Consider the following 22,162-nt stretch of genomic DNA (forward strand, 5'->3'; position numbering starts at 1 on the left):
GGCTCTAGTGTCCCGTATCTGACAGTAGGCTGACAGGAAAGGGGGAAAGACATGTGGTAAATGTCGACTAGTCCGGGAATTGAACCTGCGATGGCTGCGTTGAGGACTCAGGGCCTCCAAACGTGGTGGCGCGCTATCCCCTACGCCACCACAGCACGCCCCAGATTAAACCTTTTAAAAGATCGGTAATCGGCCAGAAAACTGCTATCGGTGCACCCCTAGTTTTCAAGATGCTGACGGTTGCCTAGCAGCCAGGAATCTGACTGAGTTAGCTTTAATTAATAGTGTGACCAATCACACAATTTCAACAAATTACACATTTCAGAGACAAATTGGAATTTAACATCAAGACCTTCTATGGGAATGTAGCTTAAGAAACCAACATTAAATTACTCACAGCTGCACTTTTTACTAATTAAGTGGCTCCTGAAGTCAATGAGTGGTTGGTTTTATTTAGTTGTGTCAGAGTAACGGGGGCTGAACATGCAACACTTTTCAGATTTTTATTCAGAGAAATATTTCTGTATCTTTAACATTTCCCTTTTGAATCATGAACTGCTTCATGTGAGTCTATCACAATAAATTCAGTCCAAATTTACAATATATCCTCCACCAATACCAACCAGTATTGATCCAATAAGTAAAACTGGGCCAATATTATTAAAATGAATATTAATAAGATATTCATATTCACCTTGTTCACAATAAATCTTAATGAAATACAATGAATGTTCTGGCTGTGATGCAACAAAGATGAGGAACAGCTGGAGAAGTGGCTAAATGTTTGAAGCCAGTTTCTTCACATTAGCTTGTGTTTTTTCATAACATAGGCATGGTTATTTTAATACAAAAAAGTAAGACAGAGGATTTAATTTCTATTTAAAATAGAAGTAGAAAAACTAAGCAAATCAAACTGGATTCTCAGCATCTCCAATAAAATCCTGTGTTTGCATTTGGGATCTTCAAACTCCTGCTGACCTTCTTAAAATATACCTCATATAAAAGGCTATCATCGCTGGAGGGGGAGACCGGATCCAAGATCAATACTGGATCATTTCTACTTACTTCTGCTGCCAAGACAATCCGGTCCAACCCAAAAGAAACAGGTCCTGACTTGGACCGGGCCTCGTTTCATCTCCAAGTCTAATGAATTGCATCAAGCCCCTGCTGAGCATGACGGCGTATTTAACATGGACCAGCTTCCTGAAGACAGGCCCCAGAGGGACAAGCATGCAGATGACAAAGAGTCTTTCTATTGAAATTCTTCTCAGTTAAAGCTTCAACTCCCCACTTGAATGTCAATCCTGATTAACAGGCTTCCTGCCAGAACTTGCAGCAGCTAATTCACATTAGAAAGTTTCTAAAACGTCTCTTCTTCTACATCTATCACATGCAATGCAGTGAATCCCAAGAGAATGGCTGGCAGAATGAACCCTCTACAACACGGCACTACATAAAGATCTCCAGTGTTTCTTTAATATTTGGTTATCTGACCTTCATTTGAATTTTGCTATGCTTTGGTTCCATTCATCACAGAGAAAATGATGTGTAAACTGAGATTATAAAGCAACACAGACAAGACTCCAAGTATTAGTCACAGCCCAGGTATGACTAATACATGGGCTAGGATGAGGTAAAAACTTTAAAATAGAAATATCATTTATGTTCCACAGGGGAGAAATTTCAGTGTAGCATTAACAAAGTGACAGGCAAATAGAATCAAAGACAGAATCTAAAAAATAATTATAAAAACTGAATAATAAAGAATAAAATACTGTACAATAAAAGTAAAATTTCGACATAGCATGCAGTTTTTTATAACTGCATGCTCCATTTAGGAGGGATGTGCAGCTGAGTTGGTTAAATAAAAGATGCCATCATGATTGAGGTTTACTATAAACATTGACTAAATAACACTGAATTTGCATTCAAGACAGTTGTAGGTGACGACCCGAAAAGATTTAAATGAGAAAATATTAAGGTAAAAATAACACATCCAGTCCTGATCATGTAAATTCCACATACTTCATCTCAGTATATTATGTCCCATAAAATCCCCTTCAGTTCCTCATGGTTCGACTGGAAGACAGAAAACCTCATCAGTCAGCTGCATGTTGGACACACAAAGCCTCACCCACCGTCTGACACGCTTCGGTAAAAACACAGTACAACTAATGACTGCATCAACACACACTTGCTTTAACAACACTAAAGGTTTGGAATTAAACCTTTAGCAACAAGAAAAGACCTTTATAAAACTCTGCTGTTTATTTTTTATTGAATTAACTGAGATATTAAATATGTGGCTACGAGTCAACATTACAAGTTGTGATAATACACCTTTAACCTGCCAGAGCTCATGAAAGTTTACAAACGTGATAAGGAAACATTGGATATAAGCAAGTATGTGTACGTTTTATTAATATTTTGATTTAAAAAGGATTAGTCATAGACAAATGAAGTAAAAACCCCTAAACTAGTTTAGGAATATCCGATTTGCATATCATTTACATAAGTGAAATATTCTGGGACATTTTCTCTTCAGATTTGTCATATGAAACAATTTTAGGATACAATATAATCAGATAAGGTCAAAGTTCATGCAGGCTGCTTTGCAAAGCCTTGATGGGACATGCAACAGCAAACCATCACAAGGTCTAATCCTGTGCCATGAACACTTGCTCTCTCTAATCTCAGAGAATGGGCGCGACTGTGAGCAGATCTGATGGTAAACAAGTAGCATGTGTGTGTGTGTGTGTGTGTGTGTGGACAAGTGAAGTGCTAGTCTTTTGCCTGCTTTACTGACCTTTTAACCAAGGTTTAAAAATCCGCCACATCTGGTTACTTACAGCCTGTTAAACAACAGCAGGAATCAGGAAGGCCAGGGTGACAAACTGACAACTCTAACTGGAACAAAATATTTATGCCCTTTTCAAGAAAAAAAAGTAAATCAATAAGTAAAACAGTGTTAAAGCTTTTATTTTATCCTGATATATCTGAACTTCTGCTAAAAATTGAAATAAAATCCTATTTATCTTCAGCTGTCGTTACTTGCAGAGCTGCAAATGTCTCAGTAGTCCCTTTAAGAAGAGACCTTCAAGCAGGAATCTAGACTTGTTCTGCTTCGCTGTGTGTTATGTAAGGGCTGATCTGGAACGGGTGTTAAAGCCGACGCTGAGCCTCAGAGGAAGGTTTTCACAGAGCAGAGTTTATGAATAAATATCAGTTCTGTACACGCAGCAAAGATCGATTAGTGGCAGAAACAAACTATTTTCAGCTTAATTTGCTTTGACCAGTGACCTGCTGGAAAGTCAGTCAGTGAACGCACCACACCAGGGAAGGCAGGTTTATTTGTGCAACACATTTCAGCAACAAGACAATTCAAAGAGTTTGACATTATGAAAACAAAACTAAAGAAACATTGCAGTAACAAAATAAAGGGAAGGAAAATTAAGTTGGACTACAGACCAGAAATAATGATGTTAGTGTTATGAATAAACTGTCAAAGTACTGCAGGAATCAGTAAGCTCAAAAAATGGGTTTTTAGCCTCGAGTTAGTGGAACTCAGAGTCTCAGCAGTTTTCCCAACGTTTTTCCCAGATTACAGAATAAAAACTGAATGCTGCTTCTTCATGTTTGATTGTGGGAATGCAGAGCAGACCAGAACCAGACGACCCGAGAGGTCTGGAAGGCTGACACAACAACAGGTCTTTAATGATGCTAAGCCGTTCAGTGATTTATACACACAGATGAGTTTCTCTAGATCCTGCTGAGACATTAGTCCTTTAATCCCAGAAATATTATTCTGGTGGTAGAAGACCGACTTTGTAACTGTGTTTATGTGTCTCTGAATGGACAGGTCAGAGTCAATCGCTGCAGCCAGATTTCAGTCTGATCTCTAGTTTCTATCTGTAATAACTGAAACTGAGTCTTTTAGGTCTGAAGATAATGACTTCAGTTTTATTTCTGTTCAGCTGGAGGAAGTTCTGGCACCTCCACATCCAACAAAACGCTTTAGTTTTGTTTGATAACTAAAATCAGTTTGATTGTGTGACTGAAACGTTTGCTGTCAATTAGTGATAAACTGAAATGAATCCTCAACAACAAAACATGGAGACTTGTGTTTTCATGAAACTACCTACACTAACTGCACTAATCAACAGTTCAATAATTTAGCTTTAAAATATTTAAAACAGACAAACAGGTCAAAGGTTGACAAACAAGTCCAGAGATCTGATTACAGGACATCCAAACTTAGTCGCAAAATTCTCGAGTTGGCTGAAAAAACTGCAACACAGATTTTATTTCTATCTAAATGTTTAAAGAATCAAGTAATATATTAAGATATGTCACATACCAGTAGTGTATAAAAAGCAAGTGTGACCTTCTTTGCTTGATTTTGTTGAATCTTCTTCCTCTTTCCTAGACGGTTGAGCCCAGTCAGGAGCAGAGGGAGGCCGGCCGGCCGGCCTTCAGTGTGAGAACGGAGCGACTGCAGGAGGAAGGTAACCCAACACTGATACAGAGCTGCAGAGCATGCTGATAAGATTTACTGAAGAACGAATGAAAGTAGATTCCTCCTAAACTATGCTTTAATCCCTCTCACTTATTACAAGATGCAGGCGGGAGTCAAATCACACCTGACAGGTGGAGTACAGATCATGTTTAAACACCTGATGAAAACTTGCTTGGCTTGAATTCATGTTTCAGTAAATAAATATAAAGGATGGGTTAGAGAGATCCGGTTAACAGGAAGAAAGAGGAGAAAGGAAACTCACAGAAGCCAAGTCTCAAAGTAATTCCTGTATTTTACTGTAATATTTTGATGGGGATTGTTTCCATTAGAAATGTAACAAGATGCAAACATTATCTACAGTTTTACTTTATCTGACAGTTTTTTCTTTCTATGCTTATTGGAGCCATGTGTATTTGATAAAGTAAAACATAACTTTGTCTCTTCTGTCATCCCAATGACCCAACCGGCCTCTGAGCATTTTACGCACTAATGTATACAGTGGACTACTGGCCAATTATCCATCTTTAAAAAAAACCTGACCTGCCAATAAAAATTTCGTCCAATACTGACTTTTATTTTTTTCTAAATGCTAAATACTAAGTTGCCCAGATGGAAACAGTGGGGCGACTATTGTTACTACAGCAAGAAGCATAATGTTGGTTCTTTAGATTTGCTACAACATAAAGAAGAAACCAGGTAAACATTTGTTCACTTTGACTTAAAGAAAACGCCTTGATCATTATTTACTATGAGGGTGATCATTTACGACTGAACTACCAAACCTGTCTTGATGAGAATCCCAGGTAGTTGCAGTGAGAGAACGCTGGGATCTGATAGTGGTAATTCAGACTTCAGCCCTCAATATTAAAACAGAAAGAAAAACTCCCCAGAGAGTTTGGTTTTGACTTTTTGTTTCTGGAAAAGAACCATAAGCAGGTTTGTTTCTCCATCAGGGCTGCCAGTGAAGAATTTGTGACTTGTTCACATAGGCAGATAACGAGGACTTTAAGCTCCTCCAAAGACAAGCGCAGATAATGTGAAATATGATGTGGTCTTCGGGGAGAAGAGGCCCGGCTGGCTTTGGCTCAGCACCGGCAGAACCTGCCTGAAAAGCACAGGATGTTTTAAACGGGCATGAAATGAGGACAAATTGGTTTCAACAGACTCTAAAACTAATCATGCTGCTGCAGCTGCTGCTAGGTAACACCCTGGCTGCCCAGAATAGCACAGCTCATGCAGTAATGAGACGTTTTGGTTATTGTGTGGACCTTTAAACAGGTTTGACTTTTCACAGGTTTACTGAACATCAGAAAGGAGCGAGTAGACGACCTACTCCATTAAACTACAGCTCATGACTAATGAAGGGTCACCTGTGGGATATTTTTAAGCATGTTTTTAATCTTTCATGCAGATACGGGTACAGGTGAATTTATGTTTCAATAACAATAAAATATATATATATGTCCAATCTTTTGGTCTGTACTGTATATACGGTCATATGAAAAAGTTTGGGCACCCCTATTAATCTTAATTATATTTATCTCTAAATATTTGCATGTATGCAACAGATATTTCAGTTTGATACAGCCAATAACTTATAAACTGTAATATTTCAGTATTGAAATGAGTTTTATTAGACTAAAAGAAAATGTGCAGTACGCATTAAAACAAAATTTGACAGGTGCAAAAATATGGGCACCTAAGCAGAAAAGAGACACTAATATTTAGTAGATCCTCCTTTTGCAAAAATAACAGCCTCTAGTCGCTTCTTGTAGCTTTTAATGAGACCTGGGATGGCCGTTCCAGAACATTGTAACTGTTCCTCTGCATGAATGCCTGAGTAGATTTGGAGCGGTGTTTTCGATCATTGTCTTCCTGAAATATCCATGACCGGCGTAACTTCAACTTTGTAACCGATTCTTGAATATTATTCTAAAGAATCTGCTGATGTTGAGTGGAATCCATGCGACCCTCAAGTTTAACAAGATTCCCAGTGCCGGCATTGGCCATGCAGCCCCAAAGCATGATGGAACCTCCACCAAATTTTACAGTGGGTACCAAGTGTTTTTCTTGGAACACCTTTTTTATGACCAAACAATGAAGCTGGCTTGTCCAAATGTCCTTTTGCATACCTCAAGTGACTGTTTGTGGCGTGCTTACAGAAAAGGCTTCTGTTGCATCACGAATTGCCGTGCGGCGAATTGTTGAACGATGCACAGTGACACCATCTGCAGCAAGATGATGCTGCAGGTCTTTGGAGGTGCTCTGTGGGTTGTTCACTGTTCTCACCATTCCTCTTCTCTGCCTCTCTGATATTTTTCTTGGCCTGCCACTTCTGGGTTTAACAAGAACTGTCCCTGTGGTCTTTCATTTCCTCACTACGTACCTCACAGTGGAAACTGACAGTTTAAATCTCTGAGATAATTTTTTGTATCCTTCTCCAGAACAACTATGTTGAACAAGCTTTGTTTTCAGATCATTTGATAGATGTTTTGAGGTCCCCATGATGCCACTCTTCAGAGGAGACTCAGATTGGAGAACAACTTGCAACTGGCCACCTGAAATACATTTTCTGTCTGTGTTTGAGAGGCACCATCCGATTTATGGCAAAAGAAACGGTTATGAATTTTAAACTTTATTTAAATATAAAGGACAGAAAGAGGAGGAGAACGGCCGGGGATCACAAATATTTTCAGTTCAATTTAAAATTTATTTTATTGTTATTGCAATAAATAAGACAAAATACATATATAAATACTTTAGGGCTCAAACGATTGGATTAATCATGGAGTATCGATTATTAAAATAACTGTCATCTATAGAAATTGACAAATCGCTAGCTGAAGTAATTAAGCCAAAGCTGCACAAAAACAATTATACATTTTGTAATTGAGATTAAAAAAAATTAAAAGCTGTTCTTTTTTCTGTAAATATCTTCTACTCCTCAAGCAGCAGTTTTAGCTTCACCTGGTTCAAATTCTGAACAGAAGAATCCTCAAAAAGTATTTCTTTAGCTCCATATTCATCCTTCAATACTAATAATCAAGCATTCACTAATGGAATTCGATTTTATTGCAATTTAGTTAAGAAAATGTTTATTTTCCTCTTTTAAAAATGAACTAATTTTTTTTTTTGTATTCCTATGCAAAATTGTGATGCAATGAAAAATCTGCATCATGTCCCATCTTTTTATCCAATTAATAGATAGAAAAATTGGCTCAGTTCACAGGGACAGTTCTTTTCCTCTGAATAGACTCCAACCAGCTCACTGCCACCTTACTCACCTTACTGCAGGTGAGGACACTTGAACCAAACGTCACATCAAACAGAAAATGAGAAGCTGAAGTTTTCTTCAGACGCTTTAGATAAAACTCTGCCGTTCATTCAGGAAAGTAAATCTGCTGCTGAGCTGAAACATTCCAAGGGTCAGCAAACTCCCAACACGTCAACAATCTGATTGGCCTGAGCTCAGGAATGCATCTGTCATACTGACCCACTTCTGACCTCAAAGGTGCAACCAACTGCCAAGTCTTTAATTCACTGGCCAGAGGGGGCAAAACCAAAACAAGTAATAAAAAAAGAAAATCACTAAACCAGATGAACAGAGGTCATCTAGTGACTCTCTCACAAACTTTACTGTCAGTCGTCATGTTACTGTCTGACTGGCTGCAGGTAGATTTCAACCATCAATCAGGACACAGAACCGGATCTTTTCACATGGGCTAAAATAATTAATTATGATTAAATGATTATGATTACCGTCATAATCGGTTAATTGTTAACTGGAGCATACAGACTCTAAAACATAAAAGAACAGCAGCCTCAGATCAGTTTTAAGTCAAAACTGTGCAAAGAATATCTACGTTTTCCATTCAAGATAAAATAAAAATAAAAAAAACTTTGTAAATCTGTTCAACCCAGAACTCCTCAAGTGGCAGTTTTAGCTTCACCTGGTTGGAATTCTGTTAAAATACAAATATTAAAAATATATCCTGTTAAGCAAGTTTGCTATGTAAATTTTAATCTGTGAACTGAAGTTTGTTCTGCATATTGAGATGTTTTTTTATATTATTATTTTAGCTGATGTGCTTCCTTTGCTACAAATTATGTGTTATTACATTTTATGTAATAGAATCTTTAATTTTGCTCATGCATCTTTTATATTGTATAAAATAAGATTAAATAGTTAAATGAATGTGCAGAATTGTCAGACCAATTGATTCCTGTCATAACCGTTAGTTACAGCTCTATTTTTTACATCCTCATCTTTTATCTTGTTAAGGAAAAGTTAGCAACATGAGCGGCACCCTGATGTCCTCCTTCACTCTGACTCATCCCTGAGGAACACCGTGACCTCCTCCTGAACACCACTCAGCTCAAAGCAAACCAGGGCAATTACACCTTGATTTATTTTTATTTCCAGTAATCGTCTACTGAGGAACTTTAACCTCGCACAGTTAACAGCGAGCCATCAGCATGCTGTTACCCACAGCTCTCCTTTTAAGGGCTTACAGAAGTCCAGACCGGCTAGGAACCGTTAGCTACACATCAGCAGGAGGAACCGCCACAGACCTGGTGGGTGAAACCAGCAGCAGCTGATTTCAGACGACTTCCTTCCAACTGTGCTTTTCATCTAGCAGCCACTTCCAGATCCATGAAGCCGTGTAGGGCGACAGAGAGGCACAGTAGGGGAGGGACTAACGTCTCCCCTCTGAGAGACGGTCTGCCTCGTCCTCTACAAGCTGCTTTCAACGCCTACACACCAAGGCAGGCCTTTTATTTCTCAGATATTCAGTTGTTAGTTTAGGACAGAAGGTATAATCAGGTTGTGAAAGAACAAGAGTTTCACAAGATAGCAGGAAGGCTGAATGGTGAGCAGCAAAGTAAGTCCGTCTGTTACGGAAAGTCTTGGAAGTTTCAGACTTCAGGTAAAGATGTGAATTTTCCAGGGAACAAACATGGTTTTAATTAGGGCCGTTCCAAAAATAGATTCACGTTTATCACGACTCTCATTTACTACAACTCAGAATAGATACAAACCTAAAACAGTTTAAAACTTTTGTAACAGGGTGGGACGGTCTGACGTTGCCATGGAGACGGTACTGGAACATACTAATGTCCGGAAAGCACAACAACAAAGAGAAAACTACAAAAGTATAGTGAGAGATTCAACCCATCAATGTTGAATTTAAAATCATTTTGGTTTTTACCAAATTCCCAGGAAAACTGAACTTGACATGAGCTTCACCGTGCGCAGCAAAGTTCACAAATGAACATTTAGCACTTCAGAAACACTGCAAATAAGTGGAGACTAGCTAAAGCTGAACCAAGGAGGCATGTCGTGTGATTGGTCAGATGTTTGTTGCCATGTTTTATATATTTACACAATATGTTGCTTGAAGTAGTCTGCTTCCACCTGAATAGTTTGGACAAATTATGTACGTTTATACAATTCTTCATTAAATAACTACAAAGACTGTCAAAGGGCTAAAAAAGTCTGGATGGAAACTGCAAAGCCGTCGTACACAGAAGAGGCTGTCTGCAGAAAGGTGGCGCTCTCTCTGTGCCTGGAGGGAGTGATTCCATCTAAGCATGGCTTAATATTTAAAAAGGAATGAAAGTGACACTTTAATGGCTCCATTTGTCATTCTGTCTTCCAAAGCAGACGGGAGTAGATCATTAGGGTTTGGGTCAATGTGAAGAATCGCTTTGACTCAAAAATTGATTCTGAATCGATATAAAAATCTGAATCTAATCACCAGATAGGAAACAGTTCCATCCAAACTGCATGTAAACCCTCAGTCAACTGAGACGGGATTAGAGTATCTGTCCGACAGAAATGCCTTTAGCTCACGACTTTCTGCCTCGTTGAACCACAGAATGACTCTTGTTGCTGTGACTTAATGGATGGACCAAATCTGGGTCAGGTAGGAGCCATTTGTTTTGCAATATCGAATCCAGCACGAAGTCAACTGCAAGGCAGCAAAGAGGAAAATAAAGGCATGCATCCTTCAGGAGCAACATTTACACACTTCCTGTTCAATCAGGTGAATAGCTCTGCAAATCTTTGAATCAACATTTTAAAAACTCATTTTCTCCTGTTGCTTTGAATTGATTACACATTTAACCTGGCTTATTTACCTTCTTATAGGTTTCTCCTGTCTAAATCATTTTACACTACTGATACCAATTTTGGCCCAATTCAAATGATTTACACAACACAGAGAAAAGACATGCTGCAGTTTCTTTCATAAAATCAAATTTCACAGAAGATTACAGAATTTCAAGATCATCCTATTTAAGAAAGAAACCATCTGTTCCCAATCCGTTAGATTTTCCATTTTATGAATAAAAGTGAATTGAATACAAATAAAACTGAAGTTTTATTTGCACTTGAAAGTTTTTGTCTTAATACCAATCATAAAAGAAACATATCCAGAACTTTATTGGTCATCAACTACTGCTGAACCTCAGCCGAACAAAAAATAAATAAAAATCTTTCAAATCAATCAAGATTGCCATCTGATCAAAACTAGAATTAACTGTAAAAATATTAGCTGGTGTATTAGTTCTGCAACTCGAATGTTGCTCATCATTTCTCAGCAGCCGTGAAAAGAAAATCAGAGGCAGATTCAGTAAAAAAAATGTGGTATTTCAAGGTACTGAAGCAATGTGAAGAGGAAATGTATGGAGGGCTGATCCTGCCAAAATTGGCAACAAAGACAGAAATAAATAAATGGATTTATATGGTAACTAATGTGGTAAATATTACATCCAAGAAAAGGTGCATTTCAAGCCTTAAATTAATTAATATTATCACTACTATTTAATTTTCCATTTTATTTTTTATATTTTTTTATTAGTCACCTTTTTCATTTATTTTTTTTCTCATTTCATATTCTGTATTTATTACAATTTGGTGCTGTTACATTCTGTTTATTCTTTTATATCGTTTTGTCATGTTCTGTATTTATTTAATAATTGTTTTATTAATTTTTTAAATTATACATTGATTTATTTTTTCCTGTAGTAGTTCATCTTTGCATTTTCTCTCCTCATGTTTTCTCCTCATCTGTTTATTTACAGATTTCCTTGTTTTTCTCATGTTTTCTTTTTTCTTTCTGATCCTGTAAAAGGTAAAGTGACAACTTTACCTCTGTCTTTACTACTAATTATGCAGGATCAGTCCTCCATAGAATCTAAGGAGCCTCTAAAAACTGACTAATTTATTAAAGAAAAATTTATTCTGGAACGACATGAAGCAGAGACAGAGGAAGAAAGAAGAGATGGAGGTGAGAGAGAAGAAGTAGGCAGCAAAACGATTACAAATAAAACCCAAAGAATTGGTGAAAGAGACAATAAATTATTTTTGTTTTTCTCATTATTATTCAGTCAAGTGGTTACTATAGAGATGGATACCGCTGGGTTATATTATGAAACAAAAGAGAAACAAGAGCCACAAATGAAGCTGATAAACATTAAGGAAAGAAACAGTGATTAGTGTCTTCAACTACAGTAAGAATGTGACTAAATCTATAGCTAACCCCACAAGTAGCACCATTTTATCCTAAATAGTTTTCCATTGTTACAAATGTTTTTCCAACAAAAATTACTTTTAGGCTAAATAAAGGGTCTGCCAAAGGTCATTTACACAAAACACAAAATGAAGGCTTCAACAAAACATAATTAAGCCATTTTTATGATTTCTGTTTACAACATCTTAGAAGTTTTAAAGTAAATCAGGGTAAAAACAGCAGCGCATAATTTCAAGTTTTAAAATACAAAGAGACAAGGTTTCCTCACACATCTCATCTTGGCATTATGAAAAATTTATGCTGATGCTTTCATTTGAAATAGTTTGTTATGACATCCATCACGTTCGAAAACATGCCTATTAATAGTTACTACGAAATTCTGTCCATCTGCTTTAACTGTTATTGATGCAAATAAGATAAAAACTTCGAAACATTGCACAGCCTTAGAAATCAAATTCTGCTAAAAAACAGATTATTTTTGACGCCTTTACGACCTTGCCCCCTGCATTACTCATTTCCTATTTGCAAACACAAAACATACATTACATATTTCATTGTGAGACTGCATGCTGTCACCGTGCAACACATTCCACAGGCTGTCCCATTAAAACTGTGGCTGGCAGATTTCCAGAGCAATGCACAAGCAGGGAGACGTGCATGTGTAATGTAGATAATAGGACATGTCAGATTTATTGCAAGTGGATGCAGTTAAATCGTTAGTGGCTGCATTAAAAACCACCAGCGCGTTTAATTCGCCAAACGTGCAAAAGGTGCAGTCCACTGATCCCACGGCAACCTTAGGAAAACACACCGCGTTAGTCCGGCAGGCGGGAGGAATGTCATCCTACCTCCGAATCCTTCAGCTGTTAAAATCCCCTCTTGTGCGGGAAGAATAAATCCATTTTCGTGGGAACGTCAGCGTTTTATGAGGGAGTAAAAACAACGACGATATGAATTAGTTAGCTCCGGCCGTTGAGCCCGGAGGAGAGCAGAGAACAGCAGAGAGAGAAGGCGCAACTTGAAACTGACACAGAGCGATCGGTCCAGACCATAACGGCAACCATGGAGGGGGAGTTAGCAGTTGTTGGCTAAAAATCACCGAAGCAAGAGACAAACTTCTACAAACAGTCATTTAAAACTACAAACAAAAAAGAAAATAGTTTATATATGACGCATAAACTATCGTCTATAAACTTGTAACTTTATTTTTTTGTTAGTAAATTGTGTCTCAACCCCTTGCCCCGTCTCTGACTTCTCCTGCATGTTTTAGCTCAGTTTAATCCGATTGGTCTCTACCAACGTGACGCAGCACAACTGCTACATTTGCTTGGTGTCGGGAACAAGACAGACGCCCAATGTCAAAGAGAAATAATGCGACAGCGCGTCCGCCATATTGTGGATGGCAAACTCGCTTTTAATGTTTACTGATACAAAAAAATAACTCAGCAGATCAAATTGATATATCTTTCATTTAGTCTATTATTATTATTATTATTATTATTATTATTATTATTATTATTATTATTATTATTATTATTATTATTGTAATAATCATCAATAATAATAATAATAATATATTTGATTTAGGATGCCCTTTATTTAATTTTATTATTCTTTTCATTTCTGTTATATTATTTAATTATAGAAAAAAACAAAGCGGAATGACAACTAAAACAGGTGCAAATTGTAAAAAAATATTTCTTAATTTCTCTTTGTTGCTTTTTGTTTATGATCTACATAGTATTTTTCTATTTCGTAATGATATCTAACATATTTAGATCAGGGGTTTTCAAACATGTTTGAACGTAAATGTTCAAATCTGATTAGAAGATAAAATTGAAGGTCTGGAGGATGAAGTTATAAACAGATCTCTTAAGAAAAATTACACTTTTATGTTTACACTTCTAACTCTGATATTTAACAATAAAAGGACAATAAGTGCTCTTTTAACATGATAAAATAATTTCTTATGCCTCAACAAGTAAAGAGTCTTTTTTTATAAATTTCAATGAAAAACATACATGAACTAGAGTTAAAGTGCACAAAGGTACTGTAATATCAAAACAACTGAGGTAAATGTTAAAGATACCTGGAGACAGGTAGAAATCTTCATTAAAATGATCTTTTCACAGAGAGATGTTTCCCAGACTCTGTTTTAATTTCCTTTGATAATTCGTCTCATTACATCTAAGCAGACTCCACACATCCTGGACACATTGGTTTAGAATTTTACCTTCCGCTTATTTGCACTACCACAACCTGCCATTAAAAAAAAGATAAATATTGGGTGAACAAAGAAATATATTTATAAATACTTTCTTATCTTTTATTTTGGTTCCTCTATATTTATAAATAATATCTGTACGCAGGCAGGGCTTGAAATCAATGTCAAATTCCTTGCTTGTGTGTTCAATCTGGACCAATAAAACTGATTCTGATTCTGTTGCTATTATCTGGTCCCTCCCACATGGCTATTGGTTCTAAAATAAGACCTGGACCGGGTTTGGACCGAACTGCCATTCATCCCAGGTCAAGTTAGGAGTTTGGACTAAAGAATCACTGATAGAGCTTTAAATTCTCATTAACAGCACAGAATCATGTTAACCCCGGTGCATGACTACACATCATAGAAAATATCAACCACTTATCTTAGCAGGAAATTCAGAAAGGTGGATGTTATCAACAGAAAACCATAAAAAAGGCATCATAAGTCAATAAAATAATAAAAATAAACTGTGTGCCACAGGGAAAATCCTTTATGATGTGTTGGTTCTAATTTCTGAGTTCTTGTGAGTTTTTTGTTTAAGGGTTTTTATAACACAAAGAATCTATAACTCCCACAAAATGTCAAAGTCCATTCGTCTGCTTTCACACACAGATTGTGCAACGGGTTTAATTGAGACTAAAGTTAGCTTCAGTGGAAGACCATAAGATTACAACTCTGGAAAATTATAACGTCCAAACAATTGGTTTACAAGAAAAGACATTGCATAAAAATGATTTACTGTAGCGAGCCTTTGGCTGCTCCCTGCAGACAGAAATATGTGCCACTGATAAACTGCTTTGTTCTTTCTCAATTATCATAATACAATCTTACATTTGTCTTCCTGCTACAAAAACATACAGCATTTTCTTCATCAACGCCTCACCAGTTTAGATTTTTTAAAGAATGGAAGGAAGAGATAACTGACAATCACTTAGTGAAGCCTGTTTGTCAAAGGAAATGTCTTCTAAGAAAACCTCATGATCAAATGTTAAATTAAATCACAGGAAAACAAAAGGGAGACAATCACATCACTTTCCTTCACTTTGATTAGAAAAGGGCTTTTATTTTTGTTCTCTGCTCTGATTGGACTGTTACAACCTTCTCTTAAATCAAACTCCACATTAGGTTTTACATCATTATTCTCTCCTTCTTTAACTTTCTTTCAACTTGTTCATCATTTTGTTTGGTTGTTTTGTGAGATCACAGACTTAAGTTACTTATAATCCCTCTCAAACAGTTTAAAGTTCAACTTCTATACAACGCCAAAGATGAAAGAATTTTTTTATTGCAAAATGTCTATTCCACCTAACTGCATGAGATCAATAATAAACAATATCTGAAACTTTTATTAAAACTTTGACTAATACTTTGGTTTTTTTCCATTTAATAGTTCTTACTGCATCACAAAAGAAGGATGAGTGGTAATTATTTAGTAAACGTGTTTCTATCAACGTGATTCCTGCAGGTAAAGTTTGCTTCCCTGTTCAGTTTTTTCTTTACCATGGAAAGTATTCCTGGCTCAGAGCTCAGGTGTTGTGCTGTCTCTTTCCTGTGTCAAAGCTACAGCTGCTTTAAAGGGGCAGTGTCATGTAAAACCTACTTATTAAATGGATTTACATCATGTTACTCCCTCATCAAAAATATACCTGATTCTTTCATAGGTGTTTGAGAAATCCTTTAATCTCCATGGCAACCATTCAGCTGTGCTAAACACCTGGGTGGGCCTAGCTCCGCCCTCCGCCTTCTCCTCAGAGCTGCAGTTTCCAAGCTTCTGAGTTTCTGCCTCAGAGAGCAGTGAGAAGTCCTACTCCAGAGAGACTCCCCAACTCAGCTCCTTCAGACTAGCCAACAGCAATTAGCAAATACCTAGGGGAACTGCACATCTGCTGAGGTCATTCCTTTAGCAACTTCTCAGTGAAACACTGGTAAAAATGTTGTTAAAGGTTAAATAGAAGAGCCATGTTACGATTAGTTTCCAAAGACGGAGTTTCAGAAAAAGTAGGAGTTTTTAAAGAGACATAGGGCCCATTTCAAGATGCTAAATTACAAAGTAAGGTTTCTTTAAAGTCATTTCTGATATATATGTCATTTTTTTAACAACTAAAGTTAACAAAGTTACTTCATTGTGCTATGAATGAAGTTGTGCTGGTAAACAAACTTCCTCAGTCAGCTTCTGACAATTTTATTTCCATTTTCCCAGCTGCGTTAGTCGATTGATTCATGGCTTTTCTCTTTTCTCCTTGAACAATATTTCAAACAATCTGCAAAGAGACAGTATTGTTACCAGGATGGTGAGCAGCACATTGGACCATTGATCACAGCTCCTGCATGTGCATGGTCCAATCAAACTCCTGCCCAATTGGCAACAACTGGACAAGGACAACGATAACGAACAACTATACCGAAAGATTTCAGTTAAACTGGCTGCCCAAGAGTACACACACAAAATGACATCATCACAGCCTGCACACATTCCTGTCCTAATGCACGCCTATAAAGAGAGGAACACACTACCAATGGAGACCCAACTGAACCAAGCTTTAACCAGATAGAGTGAAACCTGACTTTCTAGTACAGGCTGTTGTGTTTTCTATGTGATCTTTTTTCATGTGGCTGTTTTCTTTCCTCTCCACTCCAGTCAGTCCTAACAGATGGTCACAATGAGCCTGTATCTGCTGGGTGTTTCTTCCTGCTGAAGGGGAGCCATTCCTCCCCCCGTCACCACATGCTTGATCAGAATGGACTGTTAGATAGATAACCTTTTATCAAGAAGCTTCAGTTCTCTGAGAGTTTCAAATCTAACTTGAAAAAATAAATTAAAAACTGCTCAGATATGTAATAATTAACTGTATGACTGCGTGTGTGTGAAAGTGATTAAGTCTGTTAATGTGCAATTCTCTGTGTAATGTGATTAGAAAGCAACTTGTAGTGTTATATTTTCTGCTTTATTTTATTATTACATTGTATATTAATTTCTGTAATCTGTCAAGGAACTGCAGATGCAAATTCAATCTGGACACAAAACCGGATCTGGATTTGACCTGCTTGTCTTGCTAAGTGGCTTCCAGTAACATTTACTGCAGATTGATGTCAAACTGAACTGTGCACCCATATCTCAGTAAAAACAACTTGCCATTTTTTCATACTCTAAAAATGTCTTCTTATCGGGAAAATAATGTTTGTACATGCAGTCAGTTACAATGTAATAAAAAAGGCACCAGCTGAAGCGTGATTTTAAACATCTGAACTCTAAAAGTGTTTTTAAGCCAGGAAATCCCACTGTTTCCAGCAGCACAAGGACATTCTACATATGAGGTCTGCAATCAGAACAAGCTGCCCTAGTTGGATTTGCACGGATTTGCTAATTAAACAGAACCACAGGAGGATGCAGAGAAGCAAACAGGTCTGCTTGTGTGAGAGTGACTTGGATAGAGAGAAGAAGAGGGCAGATTTAAAGCAGCAGGAATGAAAATAAAGGCTAAATCACTTGCTGCCAGATCACAATACATCAGAGAGAGTTTCACCACATTAAGGAAGTGCCTTTATTAGAGCAGAGCTGCTTGATCTCACCACGCCTCTGTTCACTATAGAGATCTGTCATTAAGGATGAGCGGACGCTGACTAAAGCACACAAACAAAGGCCGTCTCCCTGAGGTGAGGCGCGCCGCGTTCTCAGTAGATCACAAAAAATTCACATGATGTCACCTGTGAAATCCTTAAAGACACACCGTCGGATATTTATCTCAATAAGTGGATGCGAGTTAGTCATCTGGGTTAGCTGTGGCTGGATGAGATGAACGGATAGAGATGACTTACAGCATGGAGGGAAAATGAGAACAGGCACCGGATCTGAAAAGGTTTTCCTCCCACGATTTTCCTCCTTCCTCTCCGTCTGCCTCCTCTTCTCTTGCTCTTCTTTCTCACCACAGCAAGATGCTGCCTGGACCAGGGCTCGTTGTCATGGCAACCAGGGAGGGGAGCAGGGGACACACCATGTGACCAGGTCCTTCTGTTTACTGATTGGCCGGATGCAATGAAGTAACAAGGAAGAGACGAGGGGTGTCAAATCGCCCACCAGATCCCAGATTGGAGGAATCCTCAGCGAGGCGACACAAAGGCCGTCCTCTGAGGCAGAGGTGGATGAGGTGGATGATTCCCGACTGACTTCTGGACATCTGTCTTGTTGGGATGTCGGTTTTATTCAGGTGTTTTCAGATTAAGTTCACCTGTTATTCTGCTGACCAGCATATGAGGGATGTAGAAATAACAAATCTGCTAATCCATCACATTATCCTCCTACACAGGCTGCAGAGGAACACCGAACCAAACCGGATGTACAGCAGACAGGAGTACAAGAAACAGAAAAGTGACTAAAACATGAATCAGAGAGAGAATACAAACAGAGGACTAGGGCTGCAACCAGCAACCATTTTACTAGTTGATTATTCTGATAAGTAACTGGATTAAAGAAACAGCTCCTTCTGAAGGTTTTCTTAACCACATTAGCCTTTTTTACACAATATTAAAAGAAGCCAATTAACATTTCAACTCATTTTTAAATAAGAAAATAAGCATTTTACTGTCTAAAATGCAATACCAGCATTTCTCTAGTATGTTCTTCATCATTTATAGCAAAGGATGAATCTGCAGCTAAAAATATACTTCTATGAAAAAAGATCAGGCCTTTCTGCTTGAAATGACATTAATACAGTGCAGGGCTGATCTGGTGATGATGATGATTATTATTATTATTATTTGATTGACCAATTAATAATAATAAACAGTGCATACTTGAAGCTGAATGTGTAGCATTGGAATATAATAGAATAAGTATAGTATAATTTGTCTGAATTACACATTTATATTTGGATACAAATTTAACCAGTTTGTATATTTAAATGACATTTGGTGCCAAATAAATAAAACTGAATAAAATTAAATTGTATCTGAAATATCATGTTCTTAAACTAGTCAGAGATATAAATTATGCATATCAATGCTTCCAACGCCACCAGTGGGCAGGAAGATGTATTAATAAAACAATAAACCATCTGGTTCTCCAAGCAGAGGCTATAAAGTGTTATTTGGTGAGAACAGTTTATAAAATTACTCATAATTTGTCACAAAAAATCCCATTTCAAATACCTGCTCCTACATCCTCTATAATATACTGTATTTAGTGGATTTTTGTTAAATAAGGGGCCTTTAAATGTCCTTTAATTTCCTGTTTATTTAGATGAAATAATTTTTTTTCATAAAAGTATAAATAATTATTGTTCACAATTCTAATTCTGAGAAACCCCAGATTGATTTTAAATATTAAATGTATGCTTATAGAAATAAATAAAACAGAACTAAAGTGGAGCGCTGAGGCGGATCGCCACTCTGCTGTCCTTCATCCTGGAGAAACAGATCAGTGGGTGGCAGAGATAATCAGAAACAGATAAGCTAATAGATGATCCCGTCATGTTCACGGGCCAATGAGCATCGAGCTCCAGAGGAGGAGGAGGAGGAGGAAGAGGAGGAGGAGGAGGAGGAAGAAGGGTGCGAGGGGTAGAGGAGGAACGTCATTCATTAACATTTCTGATAAAACTGATCTCTTCATGAGCTGAGATCAATATTTACAGCACATGGAAGAAAAAGGAAATGATTTTTCAGAATGTGAGATTTGATAAATTTAAGGGGGGAAATCATTAAATAGTTCAATATTTAAAAAACTGAATATAAGTTTTAAATCAGTGTTTTAAAAAATCTAATATAAATGACTGAAAAGTAAATTGATAGGAAGAAAAACGTTGGTAAACAAACTCAGCGGGTCAGAGAAAAGGTCAAGCTTTGTTAGTCTGCTTGACGTCATGATTAAAACAACATTCCTGAAAATGTCCAGTCGCATATGAGGTCAAAATTTAGGAAACTAAATAGAGAAACAGAGACTAAAAGTTTAACTGTGAGAGAACTAAACACCTTAGACTCTGTATCAGATTAAAAATATGTTGATTTAACAAATCTGTGTTCTTCTCAACAGTCTGAGGCTTTGTTTACATAACAGAGCCCCAAAATGTTGCTGGAAAAAAACTCAGAAATGAGCAAATTTTTAATTTTTCAAACTAAATTTTGAAGTTTTTTTCTAGAAAATTTCTGAAATTAGTCTCAAAGTTTTTGAGTTTTTTGGTGGAAATTTACTCCTCTTTTTTTTTTTTTATCTACAATGGCCCTAATAAGCCGTCGTATAGAGCAGCCATAGAAGAGAGGAAAAGAAACTGGAATTTGCAGGTGAAGCAAGATGGATTTTCTCTACTTAGAAAGCCAAGAAAAACTCAAGGAAGCACAACTATAACTCCATCTTTCATTAAACTGTCCATGTACAGAACAGTAGGCAGGAGGAAAAGGTAAAAGTCTGAACATCTGGATGAACACCATGAGATCGCTCTCTGTTCAGACAGGAGTTCTTCCAGGAACTGCTGCAGTATTTTAGGTAACCTGAATCAAGCCTGGCTGTAACTCGAACATTTAATTTCCTCCAGAGCTATGAGCGCTAACCCTGAGCAAACACCACCTAAGTCAGCCTCCCTCTGTCGCCCCAGAGCATGATGGGGAACGGAGGGTGTGTATGCAATGGTAGGGGGTCCTGAGGAGAAAACGAGTCAGAAAAGTAAATAAAAAACCCACAAACAGTGGCCGAGCGAAGCAAGAAAGAGAGAGAGAAACAGAGAGAGGGAAAGAAAGAGAGAGAGACGGGGCAAACAATGAAAACCAGATTTCAGGAGGTCTGACTGTGGTCAGTCTGAGCCAGTCTAAATTTAACTGCATGTGTTTAGGAGACCTCAGAGCTGTGTGAGCAGCGCAGCAGCCAGCAGTGGTCAGGGCGCGGCTGCAGCAAACCCGTTTCTCACCCTGCTGTCCTCTTACTGCGTCCACAAGCTGCTCTAATGCCACGCCATAAATCCTGTCATTCCATGGAGTTACAGGGGTCACGGTGACCCTCTGCCCTGTGTTAAACGTATAACACCTTCACAGTTAAGAACCAAAGCAATTATTTGTACTGTGGGCTTTTAGGTTTTAAGTTGTGGTCTGTAGTTAGAAAAGGCCAGGAGTATTTCTACACCACACAGAAAGAGGGACCAAAAGTTACATCAATCTGTTCCCATTTCACCTGGATTTCACTCTAACATATGCAGTGTGCAAAATGTAGAAGTTCTTAGAATTAGTGGTGAGATTCAATTAAAATTTTAGGGTCTGTAATTAATTAATTGCATTTTAATATGTCATCAAATAAGCAATATTATCAATTCTAAAATCCTTTTTGCTGCTAAATTATTGAATAAATAGAAGTATGAGCTTAGCAACAAATATATTTATTGTTTTTCTTCTGCTCTTCAACCATCAGATTGGAGCAAACTGTTATTCTAACATTCAAATGTGTTTTTTTTTCCGTACTCATTATGTAAGTGTTCGTCTGGTTGCTTGTGGTAATTCGTCTTTTAGTGCTGTCTGAATTACCCTGGAGGTTCCAGTAAAAGATTATTAATCAATATTAATTTGATCTCTGGTAAAATACAAAATATTTGCATTATTTAAGATTTATTAACTGTAGATGAAAGATTTGTGTCACCTCTCTTAAAATCCTTTATAAGATCTGTTCTTTTACCTTTCACCAAATCTCAAAACCTTCCAGATGGTTGTTTCTCTTAAGACAGTTTTAAATAATATTTGATGTGTTCTTATCCAAGTTTCAGTGATAATATCTTCCACAGGGCTTTGAGATTCCTGTTCTCTTGTTTTTCAGAGTGTAACAGCAGCGTCTCTGTTTCCAGCTCACCTTGCTCTGCAGTCACCCTCTTTAGT

General features: G+C 37.4%; 1 protein-coding gene across 38 annotated transcripts in view; it reads right to left on the reverse strand.

The window, feature by feature from the left end:
- mical3a (microtubule associated monooxygenase, calponin and LIM domain containing 3a) overlaps positions 1-22,162 on the reverse strand; it is a 96,037-nt gene that overhangs the window by 60,666 nt on the left and 13,209 nt on the right. For 22 of the 38 annotated variants that reach the window (XM_044123634.1, XM_044123645.1, XM_044123649.1 and 19 more), the window contains exon 1: positions 12,900-13,083. The exons of 2 other annotated variants lie outside the window; for them this stretch is intronic. The gene's annotated coding sequence lies outside the window, so the exon portion shown is untranslated. Of the gene's footprint in view, positions 1-12,899; positions 13,084-22,162 lie in introns of those variants that run through there. 14 more of the 38 variants (XM_044123660.1, XM_044123656.1, XM_044123658.1 and 11 more) reach the window with 4 other exon arrangements.

The sequence above is a fragment of the Gambusia affinis genome, linkage group LG08 (assembly GCF_019740435.1).
Source record: "Gambusia affinis linkage group LG08, SWU_Gaff_1.0, whole genome shotgun sequence".
Classification (NCBI taxonomy): domain Eukaryota; kingdom Metazoa; phylum Chordata; class Actinopteri; order Cyprinodontiformes; family Poeciliidae; genus Gambusia; species Gambusia affinis.